The sequence below is a fragment of the Protomyctophum parallelum genome (assembly GCF_964188405.1).
Source record: "Protomyctophum parallelum genome assembly, chromosome: 2".
Lineage (NCBI taxonomy): Eukaryota > Metazoa > Chordata > Actinopteri > Myctophiformes > Myctophidae > Protomyctophum > Protomyctophum parallelum.
The window spans coordinates 17,117,412-17,143,109 of record NC_139699.1 but is presented as its reverse complement, the minus strand read 5'-3'; the positions used below and the strand labels follow the sequence as shown (position 1 = coordinate 17,143,109).

The 25,698-nt window shown below is 43.8% G+C and overlaps 1 protein-coding gene across 7 annotated transcripts in view; it reads left to right on the top strand.

Annotated features, from left to right (window-relative positions):
- The first annotated feature begins 8,469 nt into the window (after positions 1-8,469).
- mical2a (microtubule associated monooxygenase, calponin and LIM domain containing 2a) overlaps positions 8,470-25,698 on the top strand; it is a 71,843-nt gene continuing 54,614 nt past the window's right edge. For all 7 annotated transcript variants that reach the window (XR_014568956.1, XM_083759933.1, XM_083759932.1 and 4 more), the window contains exon 1: positions 8,470-8,579. The gene's annotated coding sequence lies outside the window, so the exon portion shown is untranslated. The remainder of the gene's footprint in view (positions 8,580-25,698) is intronic.

The following is a 25,698-nucleotide window of genomic DNA, read 5'->3' as shown; positions in this document are numbered from 1 at the left end:
GCTCTCAATGGTCAGGCACCACAATATCTCAAAGATCTCATTGATCCTTACAAACCAAATAGAACACCAGTGCGTCTACAGTATGCAAAAATGCTTACTGTCAAAAGTTACAATAGGAGGCAGGGCGTTTAGGTCCCAGGCACCTCAGCTGTGGAACCTTCTCCCGGCTTCGGTCCGTGGGGCTGACACGCTCTGCACATTCAAGACTAGGTTGAAAACCTTTCTCTACGACAAAGCCTATAGCTAGAGTTGTCTCCAAGTCTGGCTGGATACCATGGTCGTACATTGTTGTGTGGGTCTGTCTCCCAGCAGTACTTGTAATATACACTATATAGGCTCCAGTGAGGCCTGCCACTAATCCAACATCCGGGGAATCTCTCCCCGGAGTCTCTTTTCGTCCTCCCCGTCGCAGTTCTGTGGACCTCTAATACTAACCCCCAACTGACTGAATGAGCGTGACCGTGGATCAGGCCTCTTCATGGAGCCCACCAGAAGTGTGACCTGGACCCGGCCTCACAGAGCTCGACCAGATGTGGACCAGATGTGGACCAGACCCCTCCACGGAGCCCACCTGTCTATTTCTGTCTATTTCTCTCTGTCTATCTCTCTCTCTCTCCCTCTACCCCCCCCCCCCCCCCCCCCCGACACGGTCGAGGCAGATGGCCGCCCACCCCAGAGTCTGGTTCTGCCTGACGTTCTTTTCTCCTCTCCTAAAAGGGGAGTTTTTCGTTGCCACTGTCGCAAATTCGCAATATTGCTTGCTCTGGGTGGATCTTTGTTGGTTGTAAAGTGTCTTGAGACAACTCGTTGTGATTTGACACTATAATAAAATTGAATTGAAATTGAATTGAATATGGTCTCCGCCAATTAGGACCACTGCATCCATCCCTATGATGGGTACATCTGCTATGGGCATTCCAAGCTCAACTTGGGTGTTTCCAATAAATGGACATCAATGCTTTGATTGTTCTTAATATTTCTCAAACGAGCCTTCACTTTCCTGCAGGTAATTCTCTGGGGTGTTTTGGAACCAAACACATACATATTCAACGTTTCTTTACCTACGTATAACTGGCAGGTTAAGTGCCCTGGAAATATCCTCTTTAATGAAACTGCGGGTGCTACCCCCATCTAATAGGCACCTGCTACTTGGCTTTGCGTTGGTGCATCTATCCAAATGGTATAGCCTACACCTAATTCTACCTTTTAATGCTTAGTTTTAATGCTTTATACTGGCTATAATAGACATCATTATTTGGCATGTCTTTAATGTCCTTCACCAACAGGTGGCAGAAAATCCCCCAAGGTCAAGGTAAACAGCAGTGGCACAGCTGCACCCAGCATTTTAGAAAGGAGAGAGCCCCGCCCCTCTCAGGAGACCCTACTTGCGATTCATTGTCTCCACCATGCCGAAGGCATGGGGAGAGAGTATGTTTTATTGTCTCCACCAGGCCGAAGGCATGGGGAGAGAGTATGTTTTATTGTCTCCACCAGGCCAAAGGCATGGGGAGAGAGTATGTTTTATTGTCTCCACCAGGCCGAAGGCATGGGGAGAGAGTATGTTTAGTTGTCTCCACCAGGCCGAAGGCATGGGGAGAGAGTATGTTTTGCACTCCGTCCGTCTGTTACCAGCTAATCTCCGGCACCGTTAACTCGGTCGATGCCAAATTTTGCGCACACACTCTCTGGATGCCAACGATGAACCTCTGCCCCAGAATTTCCAGAACGACCTGTTATAGCACCACCAGGAGGCTGACTTTTGAAAAACACACAAATCGTTACACACTATCTCTATAGTCATGTGTTCTTAATTGGCTAACATTGGCTTTCAAAGTTGGCAGGATTGGCCCGTTTTGAACGAAAAGCCTCAATTAATGAACGCAGCGTACAATTTACGTGACATCTTTCACAGATTTTCCTACTAGGCTGAGGAATATATCCCACCCTCACATTGGCCTGTTATAGCGCAACCAACCAACAGTGGATTTTTGCAAACACACATTTTTGGAAAGAAATGCCTCAAATCATGAACGCAGCGTGCAATTTACGCGAAATCTTTCACAGACTTTTCTACTAGGCTGAGGAATAGGCCTATATATCCCTCCCTTTTCACATTGGCATTGGCTCCTGTTATAGCACCAGGTGGATTTTTTGCAAAGCACATTTTTGGAACAAAATGCCTCAAATCATCCAATTGCCATCCAAGGCGTAAAAAGAAATGGCGCCCTTTTCACATTGGCCTATTATAGCACCACCAGGAGGCCACAACCTGACCTGCCCTGGTGGAGACCTTTGCCCTCTGCCCTTTATCTAGGCTAGTTGAACCTACAGTATTTCCCTTTCGGGCGTGCATTCTAGTTCTCTGACCACAAGATGGCGTCGTTTTCACATTAAACATATAGATCTCTATACAGCTGAGATAGTTCACACACACACACACACACACACACTGGCTGTGAATACACTAGGCAGGCGTGAAGCTTCAGAAGTCCGTCGCGTCAGGTCTCACTTTAAATCCTTCCGGGGCTTTGGGCGGTTCCTAGAGGAGACGCACACGGAAGCCTATTTAAACGCCTGTAGTCCTCTATTTCTTCGTTAGCGAAGTGGGCGTGAGAGGGACGTTTGAGTGACAAGATGTTGACACAGACAAAGGCGCATTCTAATGTAGGCTCTGTTGCTACTTCGCTATCGAGTCATGGCTGTTTAGTCGACTGGTTAACGTACGTGCCTTTGGAACGGGGGACCCGGGTACGCCTCCCGGCCGAGGAGCTTTAAAACTAGTTTTGTTTTCGCCGAGGACTTGCGCGACGGACAACTTACATCTGACGCTCTCCTCCGCGCGGCGTCAGATGTAAGCTGCCGACAAGCGTGTGTCACCCGGCGGTGAGAAGGAGAAGGAGATTTTTGATTGATTGATTTAAATATTTATTAACAGTTTGCAGAATTACAATACATTTCAAGCACAAACTCAATACAAAGACTGTTAACTGTGAGTGGACGACCCAATTAAGCATTACACTTGTTTACAACAGGGTCCACATTGTTCAATTCATCAAAACATTAAAGACGTACAAATAGACACTTCTATTATAGTTAAAGAACAGAACAGGAATTCATCATTAAAACAGTGTTCCCTAACCGAGAATCGAACCCGGGCCGCGGCGGTGAGAGCCCCGCACCCTATCCACTAGACCACCACGGAGATGCATAATGATGATGAGAAGGGCAGCACATGATGAAGAGAACGGGCTATTTTATAAAGTATAAAAAAAAGTTATTTTCAATGTCATGGATCAGGGTTACAGTAAATGACAATGTAATTCAGCCAGGGGTGCCATGGATGAGAAGATTACAGGGGTGATCTGAAGCAAACATGAGAACCAATGCTTTACTTTATTTCTTCAGACGACTTTTCAATGTTTTGTTAACAATTTGGACATAATGTTACTTCGAGCAGTTCGAGCTGCCCACTGCCCAGATGTCTTCCTGTATCCCTTGACATGGCTTCACAATTCCCTCCCAGGGGGCGTTTGACAGCGTGAAAGAAGAAAACTACAAGTAAAACCCGCCCAGTGGATGGGCTGCAGGCTGCATCTGTTCCATTGGCTAGTGTCTATCACTGCCGGGTGACTCGCTTCATCTTCACGCTTGTGCGCGGCTTCCATTTGAGTCTGTCCGTCGCGTCCATTTGAGACTGTCCGTCGCGCGCGTTGGGCGCGGAGGTGGAGCTTATTTTCCATCCACCAGCTGTCTAAAAAACCCACGAAGAAGAATACTTGAGCTTCAACTTCACGCTTCTGAAGTGGCCAGTGTGCCCACAGGGACACACACACACAGAGAGGTTGTGTGTACCAGTACATTCCCACACTGAACATTTAAGCCCTATACTTTCAAATGATGTCATACATTAAAATCGCACCCACATCCCCATGCAGTAAACTATACCTGTCAGGCTGTCACTAACCCTGGGGCTGACAGGGCATAATGTGACAGGGGCAGGGCTGACATGGTGACACAGTAGGGCCTTGCCAAGCCATGAGGCCCATAGGGGCAGGAGCCTATCTCCTGTTTCTGTAGCGTGAGGCAGCTTGATGTACAAGTACACCCCCTGGAAATTACGCTAGTATGTCACAGGGACATACCCCCAATCCAACCCTTGATGCTGAGTGTCAAGCAGGGAGGCACTGGGTCCCATTTTTACAATCTTTAGTATGACCCGGCCGGGGATCGAACCCCGACCTCCCAGTCTCAGGGCAGACACTTTAACCACAAGGCCACTGACACAGACACAAACACAAGGAAAAGACTGGTTCTAGAAATAAGACTATTTCTTCTGAACGTATGAATTAAATAGATTCCATACCTTTGTTTGTTTTTTATTTATTATCCATATGAATATCCAATAGGCTAAATAGAACAAATACTGTCTGAGTTAACTTGTCATACATCTGGATATTCTGTCCAGATGAAGTCTGGAAGCTACCGGGTTGTATAAACCAGGTTGCGCAAGCAGCATTTTTGTTGCAACTCTACTGCTTAGGCCTATGTGCCTCCCTGCACCTGTAGGCTACTATTTAATCAACTCTTTCAGTTTGAGTTATCTAAATCCACAGCTACATACCTGAAGGCTATAATCAATCTTTCTCATGCAGGCCCCACCGGCTTGGCAGCTTCCACTGTTGTAAATATGAGTGGGGGTACGGCCTTGGCATGGGGAGATTGGGGACACACAAGCAGCAATACATACAGTAGGTGTGGTGTTGTGTTGACAGTGTATGTGCTTTGAGATGAATGTTAATGCTGCCTTTATGCTGGGATTAGTTTCTGGCAGGTCAGTGAAAGAGCAGCTAGGGGAGAGAGGAATAAGCTAAGGAAGTTCAGACAGTGAGGGTGAGATAAGACTCACTTCTTTGCTTTTTTAAATTCTTTATGTAACCAAGGTTACGGCAAGTCACACAGTTTCCACTTATTTTTCAAGAGGGACATTTTTCAGTTTATACACACTGCTGGTCACTGAACAGCTCAGTTGATGGTTCAGTGCCAATTGTTCAACACACTTCAACAGTGGGTGTTGCTCATTCACTTCCCTGACTCCACCAAGGACTGTCTAAAGAGGACAAGACGCGAAGACCGTAAGACCATGTTGCTCACATGATGCTCCATGGAAGGAAAGAAACATGCGCAATGGGCTTTATGCAGCCAACACTTCCGCGTTCAGCTCAAGGAAGCTCTTAGAAGGAAGTGAAGTGGTCACGTGACTGGGCTGCGCCATGACACTTTCATGGACACTTCCATGGGAGCCAAACTCACACCGGTAGTGCAATGAATACATGGCAGTGAATGGAGCCGGCTGGACCAGCTCATAACAAACATTATACATGAACGTTTGCAAGCTTTGTCATATAATTGGTTCAGGAATATGAAAGAAGACATAAGTGATATCACACGTTTTTTCTGAGTGGTTGTTTTTCGACTTAATAACTATTTATTTTTATTGAGGTATTTATAGAAGAGCACATAGTAAGTTTTCTGCCTGGGCTGCTCTCTGCTCTTTGAAAAAATAAATCACATTAAGTAGTATGCACATCAAAAAATAAGACAGCCTAAAATAACGTGTTATATATATTATTTTATTTTCCAGAAGCATCACTTTACAAAAGGTCTCTGCCATTCATAAATAATGTTTGTTCATGAGCTGGTCACTGAGCTCTCATTGACTCCAATGCATTCTGCCAAACGTCCGGGTGTAGTTTGGCTCCCATGAAAGTGTCCATGAAAGTGTCATGGCGCAGCCCAGTCACGTGACCACTTCACTTCCTTCTAAGAGCTTTCTTGGTTCAGCTTCCTTGGTTTCAACTACGCATGTTTCTTTCCTTCCATGGAGCACCATGTGAGCAACATGGCGGCGCCCTTACGGTCTTCACGTCTTGTCCTCTTTAGACAGTCCTTGGACTCCACTTCCCTAACCTGACGCTGCCAGATCCAAGAAGCTTGCTACACAAATTTGTTTCGCTGTGTTGGGGAACATGGTTACCCAATACCTCCCCCATCTGGCAGAGTCAGGTTACCACTTCCCTGCTCCGTCTGGGGTATTGAACGAATACCGGAAGACTCGAACCGGTGCTTGCCCGTTTTTCCTCCCAGAATTGTCACCAGTGAGGGGGATAACTTTGTAATATGCTATTGTCTGTTTGTATTCTTTTTGGAAAAATATAAAAAGATACTCCTGTGGAAAGGCTATATTATTTTACTTATATTGACCCTATAAACAATTTAGTATTATTTAGTACAGTATATGTAAGGTTTTTCACACTCAAATGGTACCTCGTCAGATAATCCCCACATATCCTACAACAACTTCTGTGAACAGACTTCACTGTAGTAGCTTTTCATGAATTATATTTCTACTTAGGCTGTCTGCTGTCATGAAAGTTTATAGTTAGAGAAATTCAAAGTCCAGCCGTCTGCTGTCCAGCCTCTCCCACCCCTCACATTGGGGAAAATTCTGGGAGGAAAACAGAAACGGGGCGAGTCTTCTTTTTTTTTTTTTTAAGATATTTTTTTGCGGCTTACGCCTTTTATTGATTTTTGAAGGGACAGACAGTAGGCTGACAGGAAACGGGAGAGAGATGGGGGGATGACATGCAGTAAAGGCCGTGTGGGGCTCGGGAGTCGAACCCGCGGCACACTGCGACTGGATTACCAGTCCGGTGCCCAGACCGTTACGCCACGGCCTGGGCCGGGGCGAGTCTTCTTGTTACCTATTGAACTGGGTTCTTTTTTACCACAAGGGTGCTCCTTTCTGTCCAAATTAAACGTTGTCCATTGTGATATGATTGATTGATTGATTAATTGATCGATTGATTGATTGATTGATTGATTGATTGATTGATTGAGGAAACTGTGTGCCATATCTCACTGTGGCAGATCACATGATGATGTAACAATACAACAGACTAAACATGGCAGACTACACAACAGACTACACACAGCATGATTTCATTAAGGGCAAAACGATCAGAGCATAAAGATTAGCATTTAGCAGAGCATAGCATATTGGTCCATATAGACATGAGTTTATGAACACATTAAAGAACGATGATGCAGATTATGCATGATTTCATTTAGCCTGCATGGCTAATAATAAACCAGCCAGACTCATATCATATCACACTGTCTGTCGCGTGGAGGTAATTATTGTTTGCCAACGGCAGATTCGCGTCTGGCTTAATTAGCCAGGCTAGATTGCATTGAATTGTCACCCCTGACATAATTAGTCTGTGTAGGCTACATTCACAAAAGGTACCGCTAGTGGTCGACTGGTGTGTGTGTGGGTGTGTGTGTGTGTGTGTGTGTGAGACGTCACTGACGTGTGTGTGATTGATTGATTGATTGAAATATTTATTAACAGTTTGTAGAATTGACAGTACATTTTAAGCACAAACTCAATACAAAGACTGTTAACTGTGAGTGGACGACCCAATTAAGCATTACACTTGTTTACAACAGGGTCCACATTGTTCAATTCATCAAAACATTTAGAGACGTACAAATAGACACTTAGCCTAGTTAAAGAACAGAACAGGAATTCATCATATAGGAAGCAAAAAGGTAAAGGATACACATATACAGTGAGGGGAAAAGGGGGGGGGGCGGTGGGGTGTGTGTGTGTGTGTGTGTGTGCGCGCGCGCGCACGAGCGTTTGAGAGAGAGAGAGAGAGAGAGAGAGAGAGAGAGAGAGATCGTGTGTGAGCCTGAGGCTGCGAAGTGCGATCATTCACGACGTACGTCTTTATGATCACCACCATAGCCTACAGTGTTTTCCCCCGACATGTTGAAACAGTTGAATACATGTTTAATTTTAAATGTAGGTAAAAAGTTTCTAGAGGCAGTGTCTCCAACTCTCCACTCTCTGCTTTGAGAGTGGTTTCTCTATGATTGGATGTCATGTGTTGGAATACTGGATAACTCACCCCGGTGCGTGCCCGTTTTTCCTCCCGGAATTTCCACCAGTGAGGGGGATAACTTTGTAATATGCTATTGGATGTTTGTATTATTTTTGGAAAAATATAAAAAGATACTCCTGTGGAAAGGCTATATTATTTTACTTATATTGACCCAATAAACAATTTAGTATTATTTAGTATATGTAAGGTTTTGCCCACTCAAATTGTACCTCGTCAGATAATCCCCACATATCCTACAACAACTTCTGTGAACAGACTTCACTGTAGTAGCTTTTCATAAATTATATTTGTACTTAGGCTGTCTGCTGTCATGAAAGTTTATAGTTAGAGAAATTAAAAGTCCAGCCGTCTGCTGTCCAGCCTCTCCCACCCCTCACTGGGGAAAATTCGGGGAGGAAAAACAGAAACGGGGTGAGTTGTCTTGTTACCATGTGCTGAGCACCGCCCTCAGCAGCCCAGAGGCAGGTCCGACCTACTGCCGCATCACACTGAATGACTGACAACACAACGTGCTTTCTAAGACACGCTTCGGCTTCGAGCAAAGAAATTGGACGAATTATCGCTGCCCTGCCCTCAGCATATATATATTTTCATTCTTGCTGAACAAATGAAGTAAGTAACTTTCCATTCCTTGCTTGGTTCCTATAATTGTTGGTTTATTTGTTTGTTTGTTTGTTTTATTATTAATCCGTGGATCATAGTGGTCTGAAATCAACTGTGGGGACACTTTAGTGGCATTTAATTTGTAAGGTTATTATCACATTTGTTCATCTTCACGTCTGATAAGTTTCTAGCCCTGATACATGACTGCCATGATGATTATCATGACAGTCATGACGTAACTGCACCCTGTTTTTTGCGCTCGCTACATTTACAACTTTTACGTATATATAAACATTCAGATTTCAAATATAAAGTACTCACAATTTGTCCCACGGGTGTTAGTTAGTTTCTGCACCAGCGATTAGAATTGTTGCATCCCGCGTTGTTTAATAAAAAGCATTTTTATCCGAGCGCCCCGGCTACTTTTTTCAAACGGGGTTCGTTTGGGAAATCCACAGTTGCACACCGGGAGCGCACTCGCCTATTAGTCTGTATTGGCAGGGCGGTCAGCGTACCTATATCGAACACACCGAGTGCCACCCTCCTCCCGACCGATAGGGGCGCGTAGTTGAAAGCCAATGGCAAAATAACAGCTCGGATAAAAATGCTTTTTATTAAACAACGCGGGATGCAGAAATTCTAATCGCTGGAGCTGCAACTGCAACTAACTAACACCCGTGGGACAAATTGTGAGTACTTTATATTTGAATTCCGAATGTTTATATATACGTAAACGTTGTAAATGTAGCGAGCGCAAAAAACAGGCTGCAGTTAAGCCTTGACTAATAAGCTAATAAGTTTCGTGTCTTTGACTTGGCCATTTTCCCAACAGTGATCAGGTCACCAGAGCGGCTTACTGCACCATGCTGTTTTGTTTTGAATACATGTAACACATTTTGTTTTGTCAATTCTCAAATCAATCGTAACGTATCTGAAGCAGCTATTCCAGTTTTTGAATGGAATTAATAGTAGCCTACAATTGAAGGATATACTTAAATTAAGGAAATGATGGAAGACTTGTGCTAGTAATCAATTCATTAATTCAATTCAATTCAATTAATTCAATTGATTTAACTTTTCTAAACCTGGTTTAGCCATGGTTCACATGATGCTCGTACTCCACAAGCAGTCATGTTTCAGGGCTAGTTGACAGTATGTGCTTTAAGACTATATAATGCAGCTGCCTAATGCTGTCTTTACTTTAGTTTGTCAGGTCACTGAAAGCGCAGGAGAGAGAGTAGGAATAATGGATGAAAATGAAATTCAGTGACATGTCCTCCATTGTGACATAATGACCACTGTGCAGTGTGTGTGCACTGATGGTTTTTTCTCCAATCACACACATGAACTGGTTATATAAACCTTAAGGTTCCCTTTTTGGGAATCCCTGCATCATGCTTCCATTGTCTGTCAGACAATAGATCAGAAAGCATTCTATGGTTGGAAAAACAACAACAACATGAGCATCAAATGAAAGAAATCAATATTACAAGAAGATCTGTGATTTGTTGGGGTAGGGGTGTGTGTGAAGGAAACCTTCCTCCACCCCTGCGAATGAGTAATTTCCTGTGCATTATGTGACTTGAATGTGTGGCATGTCCTTAGACAGCTCTAAGAATTGGATAGGATACTGTGATCCACTACCTTGTGTACAGTGTAACACCTCCTACAACTATACAGTAGCATCTATAACTAACATCTAAAACACTTCCCCGGAACGCTCTCTCAGTCACAGACAGTCCCAAGAAAGATTTCAAATGTTTGTAGATTCCAATAGAATAGAGTATGCCTAAACAAAACATTCAACTGCAACCGCATTCTTCTTATGTCTTGCCGGAATTTCCTTTGGAATGTGCAATTTTGTGAGTCATTCATGTCTCAATTCATGAAAAGGCAAGGTGAACAATATTGCTTAACAATCTGACTGTATTCTCTTCTGGCCCCATTAACTTATCCACTAATTTAACACACGTCTATGGTCTGTTTTGTTGTTGTTGACAAATATTGACTTATTTTCAGAACATGAACATGTTTCATATAACTGTGAATGACTTTTTTCCTCCTAGTCCAACTCCTTACCCTCATAGTCTTAAAATAGTAGGTTTATTGTTTATTGTTTATAAGGATCCCCATTAGTTTTTGCCTTGACAAAAGCTAGTCTTCCTGGGGTCCGACACAGACAAACATTTAACATTTAACAAAGGCAATACTTACAATTGTTTACAAACACTAACTGCTACTACAGCATGAATTCAAGTCTATTTGTTTGGCTCTAAGAGCTAGATGCTTGTGTAATCTTTAAGGCCTGACTACCTGAAACACAGACTACAATAAACATAAACATTAATTTAGCCTCCATCGGAAGTAGGTCTACAAAATGTCTAAAATTCTTTATTATTTGATACCTAACTGTTTCAAATGTTTGTGGCTAATCACTGCAGTAACTTACACAACTGCAAATGCCTCTGCCAGTCTCTTGTTTTCAGTTTGCAGTTAGTGGTTAGGCTGTAGCTTAATTTTAGAATGGTGGGTATAGATAGAAACAGCATTCCAGAACGTGGCACAGGTCCCTCTAATTATGTACCCATATGTAGGCCTACATCATGATCTTGACCTTGAATTGACATGTACAGTACATACTTTGGGTAGGCCTATTATAGTGTAGAAAATAATAAAAATGGAGCTGAGATCAACAAAATATATCAGTCTCTTAGAAGTTGTGAGCTGAACTGAAGCTGATGGTACACTGAAAGCATGTTATAGCATGTTAACAGACTTTTTTATTTATTTTATTGTCCAACACCTGCCATTCTATAAGATATTTGAGACTTCCTGCTATACTTTGTCACATTGTCATTTTACTTCAATATGGATGAGATGTAGGGCCTAGTATCAACTATGAGATCGCGTTTAACAACATATTCAGCGAGAGTAGCATCTCTTTATTATGGCGTGTGGAAAAAGCTGTGGACGAAGACAATGGAAAGTGTATTGTGCTGAAAGGTCGTGAAGGTTAACACTCAATATTCCCAGAGAGAGGTTGTAAACTTTCTTCTTCCTTTCTGCTGCATATTTCCTTCCTACTGTAGCTGGCTCTGCACACAGTGAAAATGGACACGTGCTTCCTAGAAATCAGCCATACTGTACAACAGATCTGCAGCTGTGTAAAAAGAGTCTGTTAGAACTTCCCTTTTAGTAGGTAGCTAGAGTAGACGGTGTATCAAAATAACATTTTGTCTGTGGACAGAAAATGTCAAAGTTGGCCTACACAAATTGTTGTGCTGGCATTAGTTTAGAACCCCGCGATGAACTCTGCATTCACTGATTCTTACTGGTCGTCGTCAATCATACAGTCAATTCAAATGTCATGCCATGAAATTATTACACAAATTAGACAAACTGTATAATTTACTAATTATGACACCTTTTATTTTGTTACTTCTGTGAGCCTAATAGATTTTTCATTGGCCACTTCTTAATGATTTTTCCATGTGCATTATAGCACTTGCAGGGATCAAATTCCCATTTTTTTTTACATATTAGAAATGAAAATAATTGTAATATGTTCTTTTGTTTTTTTGTTGCAAGGTGCTAACTATAGGTGCAACCTTACTTACTTACTTACGCCTTCTGCCCCTTCTGGGGCATAGGCCGTCAACAAGCGATCTCCAGGCATCTCTGTCTTGAGCTGTTCTCTCCAGCTGGTTCCAGGCCGTCTGGAAGGTGCAACCTTAGAGTATTAATAGAGACGTCACCGGATTTCTCCTCCCATCCACTTGCATTGAGTTGCTCACCCAGCGCATGAGGCGTTCTTCCGAGCGTTCACGTATGAAACATAGTGTTCACACATGAACGTGCGCAACGGATAATGCTGGCTCGAGCTGCAATACCAAATTCGGCCACAATGTCTTTTTCGCCTCAGGGATTTCTCTCGGTGAAGTCTCTATTATATTTATACTCTAAGGGTGCCATTCATCCAAACAGAAAAGTCTTATCTAATTGTATTAAACAACGTCAAACTTGCCAACATTGCAGCTGTCCGAAAAGCTTGGATTTCAATCTGTAAAGTTTTTATTTAATAAAAATCCACCGTAGACATGTTATGAGCTACTTCCTGTCAAGAAATTCATTGCAGGTGATTTTTTTTTTTTCAAAGTGTTGGAATTTGGACCAAATTTATTTGCAAATAATGGAGAAAGCAGCTGGATGTTGTAGTTCAGAACATGTGTAGTATTTCTATGAAACAAACACTTTGCAGATAGAAAGAGTATAATTCAAGCTTTTCGTACAGCTGCAAAGTTTGATGTTGTTTAATACAATTAGATAAGACTTTTCTGTTTGGATAAATGGTCTTTCAATGGGAAGTTGCACCTAGTTGGCACCTTGCTGGTAAGATGGCACGCATAGGAGGCCTTAAGTATGTTTCACCAGTTTCAATTGAAACGGGCCTCCACCCTCAGGGGGGGCCTCAACAAAATAATGATGTCATAGGTATATGGGGGCCTCATGTTTGGTCTTAAAACGGGCCTCTCCTAAGGCCGCCCCTGAGAACACACAAACACACCAAGCTGGCCATAGGGGGCGCTAGCTCCCCTCAAAGAGCCAGAATGCAAAAAGCTTGTCATTCAGCCTCACTTTGAGTTGCTCAGTGGACTGTCTCTCACACAGCGATATGGAGAAAAATATCACACCCGCGTGACGTGAGCGCCACTGTTATAACCATACTTCACATTCCGTGCTCAGCCAGTCAGCTTGAGCACTATCTGCGCACGCGCGCGCGCACACACACACACACACACACACACACACACACACACACACACAAGCCTCAAAATACAACACAGTGTTAGGGAACGCTTTAGCAATTTACAATTTAGGCATTTAGCAGACGCTCTTAATTCAGAGTGATTTACATTAAGCAAGAACAAAAAAGCATGGGAATACATCACATAAAAAGCATTTATCATGAAACATGCGTAAGCTAAGAACGTAACAGTGGAATATATATATAATGAAACTATATTATAAACTATAAATATATATTATACTATGCTATACGTGTGGAAGACCCATAGATCCATAGACCCCAAGGTAGCCGTAAGTAATAAATATAGCAATAGAGTTCAAAGGGTGCAGATGAAGACCAGCTGCACTAATTGACGTCGTTAAGGTGTGCATGGCAACAGTTTGTGTCTCGTGTGATTTCACACCAGAAGATATAAGATGATGCACTGTGTTGAAAATGACTGTAGACGTCGAGAGAGAAGAGACAGACAGACAGACAGAGTGATGTTGTCTTGGACCGTTTCCAAAGCAGGAGGACCAAAGCGAGCCTATCATGCTGCTGTAACAGTGAGTAACAAACTGTATTCCTTTGGAGGACACTGTTTTGGATGGACCTTCAACAACATGGGACAGATGGATGTCCATGTCTTCAACACAGTGTCTTTATGCTGGAAGAAGTTACCTCCAGTGGAACCTGGAAGAGGGGACGGTCACCTTGAGGTTCCATCCATGCGCTGGGGCCACACAGCTGTGTTGGTTGAAGATACAGTCTACATCTGGGGAGGGTGGCTTTACTGCAATGTGCTTTATGCATTTGATGTTGACTCCCACCGATGGTTCCAACCCAGGGTTTCTGGGACTGTTCCAGAGGTTAGGAGCTTCCACTCAGCCTGTGTGTTGGAGAAGGTCATGTTTATCCATGGAGGAGAAACCAAGCTGACTGGATGGACTACTGACATGTACATGTTGGACACCACCACAATGGTCTGGACTTTAATTAACACCAGAGGAACTCCACCTGATTCAGAATGTCACTCTGCTAACATAATTGGTACCAAGATGTTTGTACTTGGGGGCCGTGAGCCCCTGGGGTTCTACAACACCATCAGAGTGTTTGACACAGAGACAAACGCCTGGCTGGACACACCTTCTGCAAAAAAACGCTGGTGTCATTCAGCATTTACCTACAATGGAGAGCTGTACATATTTGGTGACTGGAACGGTAACCAGGACTTCAATGATGTGTGGAAACTCAGTCCAGAGACCTTATCCTGGAATAAGGTTGAGCCCAAGGGGAAAGGACCATGTCCAATGAATGGTATGTGCTGTTGCATTGTGGGAGATCGTATCATCATCTTTGGAGGAAGGAAAGGAGATCACACTATCTCTGATGAGCTGTTTATCTTAGACTTGAGTCCTCGTCTTAAGACGTTATGTAAGCTAAAAGTTATTCAGTACGCTCTGGACCAATCAGAACTCGTACACAACATCAGGTGGGAACTGGCAGCCATGGCAACCAACGACAACAGACGACAACAACAATAACAACCGAGACCACATTCCAGACGAAGGAACAGCAGAAAGATCAAGAAATTATGGATCAACATCTCAATCCCACCTGATGGTGAGCCACCTCTCAGCATCTCTTACTGAGATTCAAACCTCAGGAGACTCCTTCTCTCCAGACAGGCTCTCTGACCATTCAGCTAGGCATCAAACAATGGCAATTGTTCCGTCCAACACAATGCGGTGGAAACACAAACCTGTGTCTGTATGTTCCAAACTGAACACGGTGGAACTCTCTTTATTGTATATTTATTTCTATGATATTTTTTTATTTCAAAGACAAAGGAGTCCTGAAAGGACTTGGTCCTTTATTGTTATTGTTAGTTGTGTTTTTCCTTCTCCTTCTGCCAAAAAAATAATAATCGCGAAACTCGGCCTACAGAAAAATCAAAACTCTTAAGGGCGACTGTGGCTCAGGAGGTAGAGCAGGTCGTCCAATGATCCATGGGTCGGCAGTTCGAATCCCGGCTCCTCCTGTCTACATGTCGAAGTGTCCTTGGGCAAGACACTGAACCCCAAATTGCTGAACCCCCGATGTGTTGGTTGGTACCTTGCATGGCTTCCGCCGCAATCGGTGTATGAATGTGTGTGTGTGAAGCGCTTTTTATAAAAGCGCTATATAAATGCACCATTTACCATTTTATCTGGTACACCGCAAGCTAAAAGGAATCAACACGGTTACTATACTTTGGTCCGACGGAGCATTGGTCCGATCGACAACCTACCTCAAACCCTCACCCTCACCCTAACCTCCCCCGGGGCAGACACCTAAACCTAACCCCAACCCTCTCCCGACCCCCAGCGCACCTCGGACCATTCGGAGCAATGCTCCGTCGGATCATAGTATGCCTCCCAATCAACACACCAGCACGCCAGAGACCAGAATACTTCAAACCCAAACAAATAGTTAAAAATAGAACTACAAACGCACGTTGGAGATTAAACAGATAACAGCCAGCACCAGCAACTGTGTTTATTTAATCACATGTGAAAAATGTGGCTTACAATATGTCAGAGAAATGAGTAAAACAATAGCTGCAAGGCTGAGACACACATACAACACAAATACAATATTAACAATGCAAAAATGACAACTAAAAGGATTGTTCAACATTACATGGCTCACGGCATTGAAGCTCTAAAAGTATACCTGGACTTCAACACGATCCCAACTGGACAGTAGGACAAAGACGTTTTAATGGAAAACAGTGGATTAACACTACGAAGTCGGAGCAGCCGTTCTGACCGGATTTGAGATTTAAAAGTTTATTTTCTTAGCCCATGGAGTCCAGAGAAAGTTCCCCTTGCATGACTTTGTCTAAATATTCGATTGAAATCATCTCTGTTTTTTTCCATTTGAAACGTTTTGTAAATATGATTTTAGGCATATATCTCTTACTCAGTCTGGCTATAATTGGCACAATCGACCGCCATCCCCCTTTCTCCCCCACTCGCCTTTTGTTTGCGCTGCTTGATAATGGTGTTAATGGTGATTCCCCGACATTTTCTTTTCACTTGATATCGTTTCGTAGAGGGCCTACATAACCGATCTATATACCAAATGAAAGCCCCAATTCCGTAGTTTACATGGTATTTTGAATTTATTTAAATGAGCAAAAAATGAGCGAGTTATGATTTAAAGAAAAGAGGTGTGGAAGAAAAAATAAGAACACACAACACAGACAGCTGGAGACGGCATTGTTCAAGCCTGCATTCCATGTCCAATGAATTAAATCATATACGTTTGGCTGGTTAATTAACTTGGAATTTGTTTATTATTTTGATAAGATAATAGGAATATGAATACAATGATTATTATCCATGATGAGGGTGGGATGTTATTGAATGCATGCTCGGTTAGACTCTACCCGACATTTACTTTCCATGAAGCGAGAATGCTTGCCGATGCGCGATACAAAATAAAAAGTGTTTGAAATAATTCCAACCAGATAGACCTCCCGAACCTCTAAATGTTTTGTTAGTCAAAAGAACAGTTCTTTCTGCAAGCGACGTGGAACGTATGTAGGCCTGCTGCTGTGGATTAATTTGTTTCACAGCCTATTCTGGCATATAGGCTCAATATCGCCAGCTCTTTGTCAGTCAAAAGAGTTCAGCCTGTCCGTCCTTCTTTATCTGTAAACTTTTCTGCAAGCGACCAGACCCGTGGAACTTTCCTTTTTCTCTCTCTCTCTCCCTCTCAGGGAAGCATGTAAATATCTATTTAGTGTGCAAGGCTTACATCCGGTCTAAAGCCCACCCACTGTATGCGCTGATTTCCATACACAATACATACACGATCCGTATCCTCCCCTCACCGGATGTTAAGAACCTCAACACGGATTTTCCTGGAAGTTTAAACATGCCAAAATATTAGTCAAGTTGTTTTGATTTTGTACCAAAACTCCACAGCCATATACAGTACATGCTAAACACAGCCAACAATCAATGGAAATCAGACTTTGAATATAGGGGACAAATTAGCACATTCCACACCAAGCCAACCTGGGACACGAAGCAAGAGTGTACAGTGCACTGAAGTCCCCTCAGTCAACCCCCCCCCCCCCACTCTTGGCTGTCTCTCTCTCTCTCTCTCTCTCTCTCTCTCTCTCTCTCTCTCTCTCTCTCTCTCTCTCTCTCTCCGCTCACTCACTGCCTTGCTCTCTCCCACAATGTTAATGTTAGTAAAGTTACACCTATCTTATGTAAATAGCATGGTAAAATGTGCAGCATTGGGAGGTAAAGGGGAGACCCTTTAATTGTGAAGGGACGACAGGATGAGGAAAGGTGTTGTTGTTGCTAATTGTCGAGAGTAATGGCTGCGTGTGATATTGAACAGTCAAACTATTCGTATCAATATACGGCTGTATCAACAAAATAATGATGTCATAGGTATATGGGGGCCTCATATTTGGTCTTGAAACGGGCCTCCAGATTCCTAAGGCCGCCCCTGGATGGCAGCCATGTGCATATTGTCAATGGCAGCCCTCCTCATGGCTTTGATCTGGACAGGAAACTAGACCCATTCGACACAGACATTGTGCTGTAGTCCTACATGTCACACAGCTGATGGGAGCTTTTGCAAAACTGAGCTGAGCCACAGAGATTTATGAAATGTAGTTTGAATAGTCTGTCTTACAACACCACAATCATTTTATTACCTGCCAAGGATTATAGAGACATGTCAACTGTCAACCAAAGCTTAGCCATACACATATTACCACAATTTGTAACTATTATAGTTTGATGAGTAAAACTATGGTTCGTGTTGGTCTCCAATAGTAAAGATGGACCAGAAGTCATAGAGCCAGGGCTGGACTGGCCACCGGGCATACCGGGCATTTTCCCGGTGGGCATTTTCCCTTTTTGACAGACAGGCAGGCCAATAGGCGGCAGGCCACCAGGAAAGGTCCGGGCGTGCTGCCATTCTGCCATCATGATAATTTCACTGTACCTGTATCAGTGAGTGACAAATAAACCCTCTACAAAGGGTTGTGTAGTTGTCTGTTGGTTTGTATCATTTATGTTGTTTTGTAAAAGTGGTGGTATTATTAGGGCTTGTTTGTTTGTGTGTGCCTCGACGGAGCGGGTGGTAGAGTTTCTGCTATCTGCGCGCTGGTTGTGGTGGGCCGGTCTGGGCCAAATTCACGCGAAAATGCCCGGGCCGAATTGTTGTCCCAGTCCAGCCCTGCATAGAGCTGAAAGCTATGTTTGCTGTTGGTCTTGTTAAAGGTTCCTATCATAGCCCTCAGTGTCATGTGCTGTTTTCCTCTGGAACAGAACATGATACTTTGTCTATTCTGAGAATGGCTTTCCTGCAGGGCTCATGGGCTCATGTGCAGTGGCACAAACTGTCGTCAAAAACAGTATTTCTCGGGACCATGTGGTGGGTCACAGGATGTGCCGACAGGGTTATACAGAGACACAGACAGAATGTGTTCATACTATTATACTATAATATAGTGGATCCCAATATTAATAAAAAAATCACACACGTGTGAACTGAGTGGTGCAATTCCCCCCCCCCCCCCTCTCTCTCTCTCTCTCTCTCTCTCTCTCTCTCTCACTCTCTCTCATTAGAGTCACTACCCCTCTCACTGTTTCTGGCGCCCCCTACTGCTATTATTAAGTCACATACTCATGCTCACACACACAAACACGTACCTCACACAGACACGTACGAGGACATTGCAAGCCGGTTGTAGGAGTGGTTGCACCACTCAAAAGTATAAGCATTTCTGCATTTCTGTATTTGATACAAAATGCTTTAACCCATTCTGTACGGACGGGAATCCCTTTTGGTGTTTTAACTAAGCATTACTTTAGCTATTGAAAAATAGCAGATCTACAAGCTCATGGCGCGCTACGAGCTTGTAGGTCTGCTATTTTTGAAAAATCGTGAAAATGCGGCACAAATCTTTGAATTATATATTCTTTCAGAAGCCTTTTTTTTGCTGAGAGCAGTTAGCAGTTCAGTGGCTTGCTCAAGGACGCTTTTAGACATGAAGACGGTCACGGAACCAAACCGGCAACCTTCTGGCTCCATGATGGCAGCTCTGCCTCTTGTCCTGAGCCACTGCCACTCACTCCATGGTCAATGCAGAATAACACTTAACACTTAACACAGATTCTGCCAATGCTTTCCAGTTTTTTTCCATCACTTATTTGCAATGCTACATTTAAAGTTGCATGTGCGCTTTCTTTCTTTTTTTTTTCTTTTTTTATTTGTGACTTTCGCCTGTATTTTATATATATTTTATGGAGGGACAGACAGGCTGACAGGAAATGGGGAGAGAGATGGGGGGAAGACATGCAGTAAAGGCCGTCAGGATCAGGAGTCGAACCCGCGGCACACAGCCAAGGTTCCTGGACCGCTGAGCCACGGCCCAGGCCTGCATGTGTGCTTTACGCCAGTTGCACATATTTCATTCAGCCAGAAGTCTTGTGTGATAAAACCAGACAGAGTATTCTTCATTTTTATCTGTTCGCCACACACTGTGACGATAAGCAGTTTGGTTGACTACTTCCTCTCTGTAACAAATGAGGCAAAGAATGTGTGACTGTGCAGGATCCAAATATTTGGTTAAGTGGATTATTTATGTCTGACTCCGGGGAGTAAATTCTGTGTGTCCGAAGTCTCTGAAGTGAGTCCAGAACAAACCCTGGTCCAAAAAGGACATGTGGCGAACATGCGGCCCGTTGGGTTCAAATGGACCTGCTGATGACATGGCTGTTGTCTTCAGAAGCCAACATGTGGATTTACACATTCTGACCTGAGATCAGATTCTAAAAATGTCTTCTACATCCTGACAGTTCTCTGAAAAAAGCTATGTTTCTATGTCAGCCGTTCTTCGATTTTTCAAAAATAGCAGACCTACAAGCTCGTAGCTATGAGCTTGTAGATCTGCTATTTTTAAATAGCTACCAACACCAAAAGGGGTTCCTGCCCAAAATGGGTTAACAACCTTCAATCTGCATAATTTATTGGGGCAAGCCTAGCCTCGGCCCTCGGTACCCAGGCTTTTATTTTAGGGCATTGATTGATTGATTGATTGATTTGATTTATTTATTTATTAACAGTTTGCAGAATTACAGTACATTTCAAGCACAAACTCAATACAAAGACTGTTAACTGTGAGTGGACGACCCAATTAAGCATTACACTTGTTTACAAGAGGGTCCACCATGTTCAATTCATCAAAACATTTAGAGACATACAAATAGACACTTCTATACAGTTAAAGAACAGAACTCATCAGGTAAAAAGGGAAAATAAACATATACAGTGGGGAAACGGGTGGGTGGGGGGGGGGGATTCAGATTTTTACGGGAACCAGTTTCGAATTGCAGCCGTCCGTAGGTGCCCTTTAAGAGCAGTTTTGAAGGAGTCAAGGGATTTGCATGGCAAGCCCAGATAACACTGCGTTTGACCTCTTGTGCTTTGGCACTGATGACCTCTTGTGCTTTGGCACTGATGATACTTGGAAAAAGCAGCCATAGATATTCAGAGATGTGAGATAATAACTATGGTGTTCAGAAGCCTTCTGAAGGGCTGGATGAACACCGGACTGGACTGTTTTAGACTGATAATAACTATGGTGTTCAGGGGCCTTCTGAAGGGCTGGATGTCCACCGGACTGGACTGTTTTAGACTGATAATAACTATGGTGTTCAGGGGCCTTCTGAAGGGCTGGATGTCCACCGGACTGGACTGTTTTAGACTGATAATAACTATGGTGTTATGGGGCCTTCTGAAGGGCTGGATGTCCACCGGACTGGACTGTTTTCCTTCTGAAGGGCTGGATGAACTACTGGACTGGACTGTTCTCCTGCTGAAGGACTGGATGCCGAAATGAGTTTTCTCTGACGGGTGGCTGGCATCTCCCTTAGAGATAGGGTGAGAAGTTCAGTCACACGAGAGAGACTCGGAGTAGAGCCGCTGCTCCTTCGCCTGGAAAGGAGCCAGCTTAGGTGGTTCGGGCATCTGGTTAGGATGCCTCTCGGGCGCCTCCCTAGGGAGGTCCTCGACGCACGTCCCACTGGGAGGAGACCCCGGGGCAGACCAAGGATCACGTCCCACTGGGAGGAGACCAAGGCGCAGTTGGAGGAAACACATCGACTCACTGGCCTTGGAACGTCTCGGGATCCCCCCAGGAGGAAGTCTGTTGCTCTGGAGAGGGAAGTCTGGAGCTCTCTGGTGGAGCTGTTGCCCCCGCGACCAGACTACGAATAAGCGGTTGAAGATGGATTGGTGGAGCTGGATGTCAATTGGACTAGACTGTTTTCCTGCTGAAGGACTGGATGTCCACCGGACTAGACTGTTTTCCGAGGCCTGCATGCTGCCTGCTTATCGAGGGGCAGAAAGTTCCTTCCTGGTTTCCTTCAGTCCAGTCTGTAATTACTGTAACTTGCTGCTGGCTGCACTGTGTCATTCCCAAATTCCCAGCACTCCCACGTGTTTTCTTCACGTCGTCATGCAGCTTCCTATTGTTTTTCTGATAGCCTCAGGCTATGTAAACAAAGCACCGCTGCCGCGCCAACGGACGGCAGACAGCATGTCATTGGTTTGGAGATTAATTAATGGTTAACCCATTTTGGACTGAGGTCGATAAAAAAAAAAAGGCTAAATCCTGATCTGCTATCTGAAATCTGAAATCTGAAAACCCCATGTTTCTATGTAAGTGGTGCTCAACCTTTTTCATGTCAAGGACCCCCAGAATTATCTCTATTGGGCCACGGACCCCCATCTGAAAATATGTAGTTCCAGGGACGTCCCCAGAAGTCAATATTTTAGTTAAAAATGTTCGCTCTGAAATATATATTCAATGATTTTCGCCACATTTTAACGATCTTTCAAAAATAGCAGACATACAAACTCGTAGCGAGCTTGTAGGTCTGCTATTTTGCATTAGCTAAAGCATAACATAATGCTAACACCAAAAGGGGTTCCGCCCAAAATGGGTTTTAAAGGGCCATACCAGTGTCTCTCAATGCATGTCAAATTGTCAATATGTGTCTATTTAGAGCTTCAGACTTGTATTGTATTGAAAATCTAACAAACGGACCACAATGTGCTTTGGTAAATGGTCAAGACAGTAGTAATGTACTACAGTGAGTCAATGTGCTGTCTTGCTTGATATTGACTTGGTGTATCTGGTAGTATAGTGATCAGCATAAGACGCCAAATGTCGTTCTCAAAGTTCACTTGAGTATTATCAATAGATTATATGAGATGATGTGTGTGAGGTGAGTGTGTGTGTGTGTGTGTGCTGTGCGACGTGCTGTGTTTTGTGTGTATGTTTTGATTTGATTCTCCGGGACACCAGGTGTAACAACTACATATTTCACATCCCTGAAATTCCTCTGTCTTACTGGAATCTGATAGCATGCTATTGCTTTCAGATATGCTTGCCTACCTGTATCCTGTATGGAATGAGGCTACGGCTGCATAATGCAGATGATTGCATAATTCTTTTGAAAAGTGTTTTCACACAGTCAAATCTGGAGTGCTCATTTAACTCTGAGAGTGTGAAAATGAACCTGCACTGTAAAAACAAATTAGTACTGTTAAAACACGGTTGACAATGTGGGTGCAGTACAGAGTTCAGTTGGTAGTCATTATTTGTTTAAATGGTTAAAGCAAACATTAATAACAGCTCACTGATTTATTCGTATATAAGCCAGTGTTTAAAAATGAACTAATCATTGCCTCAGACTGTCTCAGATTCTCTACTTCTCATTCAGTCAGATTTTCTAAACAGATAGGGGTGTGTGTGTGTGTGTGTGTGTGTGTGTGTGTGTGTGTGTGTGTGTGTGTGTGTGTGTGTGTCTGTGTGTGCGTGCGTGCTCCCGCGCAATGTAGTTTTTACAGCCGTTCTGTGGGTTGGTTCCGTCGTCTGCCCACAGCTGACTTTCCATTCTGTCAGACTAAGATGGTGAAGTCATAGGATTCTGTCTGGGACAATAACGTTTGGAGCGTTGAGCATGAGCTGGGCTATGACAGCATGTGGTACCTTTTCATTAACCCACACAGACTTCTCTACCAGATGGTTCCAATAGTAGTGCTGCCTTTTTTTTACCGTTCACTTTAAATGCAATGGCATTGCATTAATCTAGTCAGCATGTCTACATTTGAACATTCCAACGAGATCACTTATGGCTATTCGCAGTTTGTCCACTAGCAAAGATAACGTTGAAAAGGCATTGCGATACGGGTTTTTTAGCATGACCACTTCTTAGTGGTTTACCGAGATGGAAGTTCACAGTGAGTCACCACTGACTGTCCTATACAATTATTGAATAGACAGCATGTGTTTCACATTAAGTCACATCTGGCAAAAAGAAGCTATTGCAATTATGACGTTAGAGCAAAGGCTATTTATGTGCCACACCTTTTCCAGGTAAAAAAAGAACCCTCACACCAGAATAACATAGAATCATTCATTACATAGTACAGTATGGGCAGCAAGTCCTGTCTTCTTAGTACATAATTGCAGCACAACCTGCACAACACCATTAACCCATTTTGACCTGGGAACGATTCTACAAATGTCTTCTAAATCCTAACAGTATTCTGAAAAACCCATGTTTCTATGTCAGCGGTGCTCAACCTTTTTCACATCAAGGACCCCCAGAATTATCTCTATTTGGCCAAGGACCCCCATCTGAAAAATTGTAGTTCCAGAAGCAAAGATATGAGTTAAAAAACGGTCACTCTGAAAGAATTCAAAGATTTGCGCCACATTCTCACGATTTCCCCAAAATAGCAGATCTACAAGCTCAATGAGCTTGTAGATCTGCTATTTTTCAATAGCTAAAGTATAACAATGCTTTAACCCATTTTGGGCAGGAACCCCTTTTGGTGTTAGCATTACGTTATGCTTTAGCTATTGAAAAATAGCAGATCTGAGCTTGTAGATCTGCTATTTTTGAAGAATCGAAGAACGACTGACATAGAAACATAGCTTTTTCAGAAAACTGTCAGGATGTAGAAGACATTTATAGAATCTGATCTCAGGTCAGAATGGTTTAAAAGTTAAAACACCAAAAGGGGTTCCCCTTCCCGCCCCCAAAATGGGTTAAAAATAATCCAAAACTTGACTGAATCCTACGGAGTGGGCTCTGTGGCATAAAGAATGCCACCAGCCATGGTTGCGGTGGAAGCAGTGCATGCATTCTGATGGGTGTTGCCTGTGGTTATGCTGATGGAGCAGTTCAGAGCTACGCTACAGCCACGTGGCCAATGCTATGCAGACACATTGAGTGTGTTTCCCTTCACACTCTCTCACTACTCAATGAGTTCCTTGGTGTTCCAAAGAATATAATTTTTTAGAGTTAACTCTCATCATTTATGGGTTTTAATTTATCCCAATCTCTGGACCCCTCTGGTCTTTGTATGGTACGTGCTGGGGACCACTCTGGCCTTTGTATGGTACGTGATGGGGACCACTCTGGCCTTTGTATGGTACGTGCTGGGGACCACTCTGGTCTTTGTATGGTACGTGCTGGGGACCATTCTGGTCTTTGTATGGTACGTGCTGGGGACCACTCTGGCCTTTGTATGGTACGTGATGGGGACCACTCTGGCCTTTGTATGGTACGTGCTGGGGACCACTCTGGTCTTTGTATGGTACGTGCTGGGGACCACTCTGGCCTTTGTATGGTACGTGCTGGGGACCACTCTGGTCTTTGTATGGTACGTGCTGGGGACCACTCTGGCCTTTGTATGGTACGTGATGGGGACCACTCTGGCCTTTGTATGGTACGTGCTGGGGACCCCTCTGGTCTTTGTATGGTACGTGCTGGGGACCACTCTGGTCTTTGTATGGTACGTGCTGGGGACCACTCTGGCCTTTGTATGGTACGTGATGGGGACCACTCTGGTCTTTGTATGGTACGTGATGGGGACCACTCTGGCCTTTGTATGGTACGTGCTGGGGACCCCTCTGGTCTTTGTATGGTACGTGCTGGGGACCACTCTGGTCTTTGTATGGTACGTGATGGGGACCACTCTGGCCTTTGTATGGTACGTGTGGGGACCACTCTGGTCTTTGTATGGTACGTGCTGGGGACCATTCTGGTCTTTGTATGGTACGTGCTGGGGACCATTCTGGTCTTTGTATGGTACGTGCTGGGGACCCCTCTGGCCTTTGTATGGTACGTGCTGGGGACCACTCTGGTCTTTGTATGGTACGTGTGGGGACCCCTCTGGTCTTTGTATGGTACGTGCTGGGGACCACTCTGGCCTTTGTATGGTACGTGCTGGGGACCACTCTGGTCT